The following is a 6591-nucleotide window of genomic DNA, read 5'->3' on the forward strand; positions in this document are numbered from 1 at the left end:
AGTGGGTATTTTCGAAGAGCCCAAAAATCAGAGACTCTACTGACACTGGAAAATTCTAAAAAATATTAATTTTTGACAAAGTCATATATACATGGCAGAGAAGGTTTGTTTTTGTAAGTTAAGGGTTGAAGCCCATAAATCGCAGTGGATATTTTCGAGGAGCTCAAAAATCAGGGACTACTTTAACACTAGAAAATTCCCAAAAATATTATTTTTTGGCAAAGTCATATATACGTGGTAGAAAAGGGTTGGTTTTATACGTTAAGGGTTGAAGCCCAAAAATCAGAGTGGGTATTTTCGAGGAGCCCAAAAATCAGGGACTACTTTAACACTAAAAAATTCTCAAAAATATTATTTTTTGACGAAGTCATATATACGTGGTAGAAAAGGGTTGGTTTTATACGTTAAGGTTTGAAGCCCTAAAATCAGAATGGATATTTTCGAAGAGCTCAAAAATCAGAGACTCTACGGACACTAGAAAATTCTCAAAAATATTATTTTTTGGCAAATTCATATATACGTGGTAGATATGGGTTGATTTTATACGTTAAAGGTTGAAGCCCAAAAATCGGAGTGGATATTTTTGAGGAGCCAAAAATCAGAGACTACATTGACCCTAAAAAATTCTCATTAATATTAATTTTTGACAAAGTCATATGTATGTGTATAATATTTTTGAGAATTTTCTAGTATCAATGTAGTCTTTGATTTTTGGACTCCTCGAAAATACCCACTCTGATTTTTGGGCCTCAACCCTTAACGTATAAAACCAACCCTTCTCTACCACGTATATATAACTTTGTCAAAAATTCATGTTTTTGAGAATTTTCCAGTGTCAGAAGAGTTTATGATTATTGGGCTTCTTAGAAATACCTAATCCGATTTTTGGTCCCCAACACTCGACGTTAAAAAACAGTCTCTTTTTAACAAACGAACATAGTTTTGTGCAAACCAATCTTTTTCGGAATATTACAGTGTTACTATAGTCTCTGATATTTTTCGAATTTTACGATTCAAATGGAGTCTGTGATTTTTGTACTGTTCAAAAATGCCAGCATCAAGGTTTAGGTTTTTATTATTAGGTTGACGTTTTTTTACACAGGGGTTATTTTTCTAATATATTGTTAAGTCATTTGAGACTCTAAAATGAGCCAAAAATCTAGTGCATTTTGGAGTTTGCAAATTTTATTTTTTGCAAGGGGGTTGTTTTTTGAAAATGGGGTTAGTTTTTTAATTTTTTTTTTCCTGCATTTTAGAGCCCAAAATAAGCTCAAAATTCTGGTGTTCTTTGTTTTTTTCGAATTTGATTTTTTACATAGGGGGTGGTTTTATCTTTTGTAGGGGTTGTTTTTGGAAATTGGTTGTTGGTGCGTTTAGGAGCCCAAAAAAAGCCAAAAATGCTGAAGTGCTTGATTTTTTTTTCTGTCAATTTTTATATAGTGGAGGTGCTGGTTTGATTCAAGTTAGCACCTCAACTCAAAATTTGAATTTTCACAAAAAGTAGCGGAGCCCAAAAATCGGCAATACAGCCCAAAAAAAGCCGCAAAAAAGCCAAAAATTCTGACATTAAGAAATTTGGGAATTTTGTTTGTGGAGGTGCTGGCTTGATAGACCTGTGTTAGTTGTACAGTGTGTACCGAGGAAATAAATGTTACTGGGCGAGATTATAATATCTCCACTTTCAAACATTGTTATTCGCTGGGCGAGATTTCTTTAATTTTTTAAAATATTAAGTTTACTATTATAATTATTTAATAATTGATAACTATTTTTCTAATTGAATCTAAAAGATGTATTTAGATTATAATTAACTTCATAACTGACATACTAAGGAAAATCTTACGTAAGTGGCATTGTCGCTTAGGTGAAATTTAAGATTTTCAGTTATGAGAAAATAGACCCTAATCTTGAAGTCAGTTACGTAAGTTTTATTTTAATACGGACGATATTAATTATTACGGCAGAGATTAATAGATACACTTTAAGTGCTAATAAGGTAATATACAAGGGTCCCAATTATTTTTCTTTAGACAACCAGGGGAAAAAAATCCATTCAAAAGACGACTCTGTGATTTGCGTATCTGTCATTTGCAGATTCAGTAAGTTAAAACTGAATCGGTTTGCCACTATAAATCGGTCATTTTCTCAAGAAGCTTCGAATTTGCCATATGCTGCAATGACCTTTTCAAGCAAGGTCACATTGAATCGGTTTCCTCCTTTTTGAATGATGCCGAATTTTTTTTAGTTTAAGCTACCATATTTCACACGATTTTTAAAATTTATAAATGATCGAAAGATTAAAAGAAATAATGCGCAGGTCTACAATGTTCCTTTTTCTATTTTAGTCCTAGATGTTGTAAAGTCTTTTGCGGTATATAAGTTGGTCAAAAAAGTTATAAAGACTAAGGCGTCTGTAAAAATCCAGTCGGCGGCAATCTGGAATTCCAGTGACAGATACGCAATTTAAAAGCTCTGGAAACCCATTGAAAAGAAGGGAATGGATTTTTGTTTCCTGGGCATAAAATCAAAAGCAGATTAATCCTCCCAAAATAATATTATTTCTTTAAATCCAATAATAAGATATAATTCCAAAATGAATATTTACAATCTCTTTCAATTCAAATTAGTTTTGAAAAACTGATTGAAAGGAAAATTATTCAGTGAGTGATTATTAGTCAAACTTCAGTTTGATTTCAATTTTAGGTTATGTCATTACACTTAAAATAAAATATTTACATTATTTTGTCCAACTTTTTGTCTCATTCTAATTGATTTTTTTTTGTATTGTATCAAAAGTATTTTAGAATGAATACGAAGCGGTAAGGATTTTAAAAATTTATATTTGAGAAATTAAAGCAGAACTAGGTTTACAGAGCAAAATTTCTATGGATTTCTATCACTTACATACGAAAGAATTTTTGAACAAAAAGAGACATTCTTTGAATCTCATTTGAAAATATTTTATTTTTTAACAATATAGTTAATAAACAGTAAGAAATTTGAAAAATTTGTAATAATTTACAAAACTTGTCGAAATTAGATCATTTCTCAACAAACTTTTTTGGCATTCAACTGTATATTACAATTTCACACAGTTTATAAAATAAAAATTATTTTATTTCCTTTTTATAAATTTTAGAAAAATTGAAAATTAAAAAATATCATGAATGGAGAAATGGATAATTTTTGGGATGAAACATTAAAAATAAAACCACAAACGTAGTACAGTCTCATCTTAAAGCAATATTATACAAGTTGTTGAATTTTTGTAGCCAAACTTTTTTATTTTGATGAAGGATGAACTTTCTGTTTGATATTTATATTGTTATTTTAATGTTTGAACATACATGCATAATTAAGATATTCTTTTGTGCTTTTTTTGTAAAAAAAAGAGAAGAAGTTATCTTATGAACGAATGGTTAATCTTTCAACCAAAAAAGTAAATTTTCTACGGAAAATATTACAGTTCTGCTAAAAGACGACGAATTTTCAAGAAAATACATTAATTTTCGACAAAATTGTTGAATTTTGAAGCCCATAGATTAATCATCTACCCCTCACAGCAATAAGATATACCGGGATATCCCAATTGATCCCATTTATCTCCCAGGTTGTCCCAAGGATATCCCAGGGATAACCCGTCGGATATCCCGCAAGCCGGAAATTTGGATATCCCAGGGATAACCCCAGGATATCCCTGTGACGATTCCGGGGTATTCAAATGTCTCACGCAGAATATAAATTGATTTTGTATACCCTGCTTGGGACATTTGAATATCCCGGAAGCGTCCGAGAGATGTCCTGGGGTTATTTCTATGATATCTAAATTTCCGCCTTGAGGGAAATCCGACGGGTTATCCCTGTGATATCCTTGAGATATCCTGGAAGTAAAAGGGATATCCCGGTATATCCTATTGCTGTGAGGGACATAACAGTTAAATTTTTAACCCAAATATATAGTTTTTGAACTAATGAGTTAATTTTCAACCAAAAACGTGAATTTTGTGCAAAAATGTGGAATTTTCAACTCAAAAATATTATTTTTCAACCAGAAAGGTTATTTCTGCCAACTAGTTTAATATTTTAAAAAATATATCACTTTTTAAGTAATAAATTCAAAGTAAATTTACATTAAATTAAATATTCTTAACATTAAAAATAATCAAATGAGATAGTTATAAAATAAAAGTTAAATAAAACATATAAAAAAAAATCGACGTTAAAGTAAGAAAATGCAATATCACTTGGAGCACCACCAATTTTTGGCCCGGCACTGGTCGCTTCTCACAAGCAGTGAGATTTTTGCTGATTAGTATATAAGGACCATTTCGACTGATATACCCAGCGTGCGATATTATGCGTTAGTGAATTGCGTTTTATGTAGTAGTGTCAAGTTAGGTTATAGAATTAGGTTTCTGTGCTTTAGATTAATTGAAGAATACGTTTCTCGTGTTTAAACTGTGTGAACTTTATGATGCAGGGGCTCAACGTATATGCCTCGCAGGGCAAAACTGTGACTTTTGCTTGTTGATGCAAGAGATTTCTAATGCGAACCACAGAGTAAATCTTGCACATTGATGCTGTGAGGTTCACTAATTTCTCCCAAAGTGTAAGAATTACTCTGTGATTGCACTAAAGGCTCCGTTACTGCGCCACAGAGTAATAATTCCTCACTTTTCCGAGTATATCTTACAGCGTACTCTTTCCGTGAACCCTGAGCGTCTTAAATCAACCCCTCTCTACCACGTAGATATGAATTTGTAAAAAAATAATCTTTCTGAGAATTTTCCAGGGTCAATGAAGTCTCCTCGAAAATACCCACTCCGATTTTTGGACTTCAACCTTTAACGTCTAAAATCAACCCGTTTTTACCACGTAGATATGAAATTGTAAAAATATAATCTCTTTGAGAATTTTTTGACTGAAACTCTTAACGTTAAAAAGCATTCCCTTTTTATCAGTCACATGTGACTGTCCAAAAATAATATTTTTCATAATTTTTCAGTGGTACTATAGTCTCTGATTTTTGGACTGCAACCCTTAGCATTGAAAACAGCCCATTTTTAACAGGCAAACACGACTTTGTCCAAAAAAATCCTTTTCGGAATTTTAAACTGTTACTAGACACTTATTTTTGGCTCCTCGAGAATACCCACTTCGATTTTTGGGCTCCAACCCTTAACGTCTAAAATCAACCTCTCTTTATCACGTAGATATGAAATTGTAAAAAAAATAATCTCTTTGAGAATTTTCCAGTGTCGGTTACTGGCCGAGCCACACCTGGTTATATCTCATGGTCGGAAGCCGAGCGGGCACTGGCCAGGATAATTTTTTTGGAAAAATTAGACATTTTTTAAGAGCTGTAATGCTATCAAATACGTAATTATGGATGCTAGATGAATTATTATTTGAAAAGTATAATTCAAAGATTTATTAGATCATTGAAATAGAAGTGAGCTGTTTTAAATTTTAAAAAAAACATTACATTTTTATGAATGTTTTAACTCATTAAAAAAAAACTTGTATCGATTCTACTATATGCATCAGTAGAAAAAATAAAATTTTATCTATTTTCAGAAAATGTTTAGTCTGTACATTTTCAAATTAACCGCCACGTATATTGCCTTCTATGTCTGGCGACTGTGTAGACCTGAGTAATTTTCAGTTTCGCAATTCGAACAAGGATATACATAGCACTCACGTCGTGTCATTTCCTTAAAGTTTGCAATTAAAATCGAGATCCGTAATTCATGGCTTCGTGGCTGAATTATCCGACAGGATCCCGGCCGGTATTCAAGCCGGAATCCGACCAGTTAACCATGATGTTTTCAGGAGGATCCCAACTGGATTCCCCTACCAGCGCCCGGCTTAAATCTGGGCTGTCCGACAGGGACCCAGCTGGATCCCTAATTGGATTCCTTCACGGGAGGTGCAGGCTTGATTCAAGCCAGCACCTCTAATCAAAATTTGAATTTTCATAAAAAGTAGTGGAGCCCAAAAATCGTCAATATAGCCAACAAATAGCACAAAAAACACAAAATTATGATACAAAGAAATTTGTGAATTTCGTTTGTGGAGGTGATTGCTTGATAGACTTAATTGTTGCGCTGGAAGTTGATTAAAGGCATTAAAAAATGTATTGAAAAAGATGAATTATATTTTTTTGAATATACACACATAAAATGAAAAAGAATATACATTACGGCAGCTATTTTTGTAACGATTAGGCGTGAGAAATAATTACGCTTAAAAGTGCCATGGTACTCTTTTAAATCAAGAGGACAAAAGTCCCAACAGTTAATGTATACCATTTTTGGCATCAGTCTGCAGGTTTGTTTTCGGATACAAATACGGGGGTTATTTTTGTAAAAAATTGGGGGTGAACGATAATTCTTCTCCTTAGTTATGCTTTAAAAATACCGTGTTAGTATTTTATAAGTATTTTCCATATTGATTGTTTTTTTTTTTAAATACGTTTTTGCAACACTGAGCGCTGCTTTTTAAAATAAAGGTTGATTTTACTTAAGTATTTCATATCATATACACGGAGAAAAATAGATATTGACAAGTAGATATTAAAAATGTCGATAT

This window comes from Belonocnema kinseyi, chromosome 2 (assembly GCF_010883055.1).
Source record: "Belonocnema kinseyi isolate 2016_QV_RU_SX_M_011 chromosome 2, B_treatae_v1, whole genome shotgun sequence".
Classification (NCBI taxonomy): Eukaryota; Metazoa; Arthropoda; class Insecta; order Hymenoptera; family Cynipidae; genus Belonocnema; species Belonocnema kinseyi.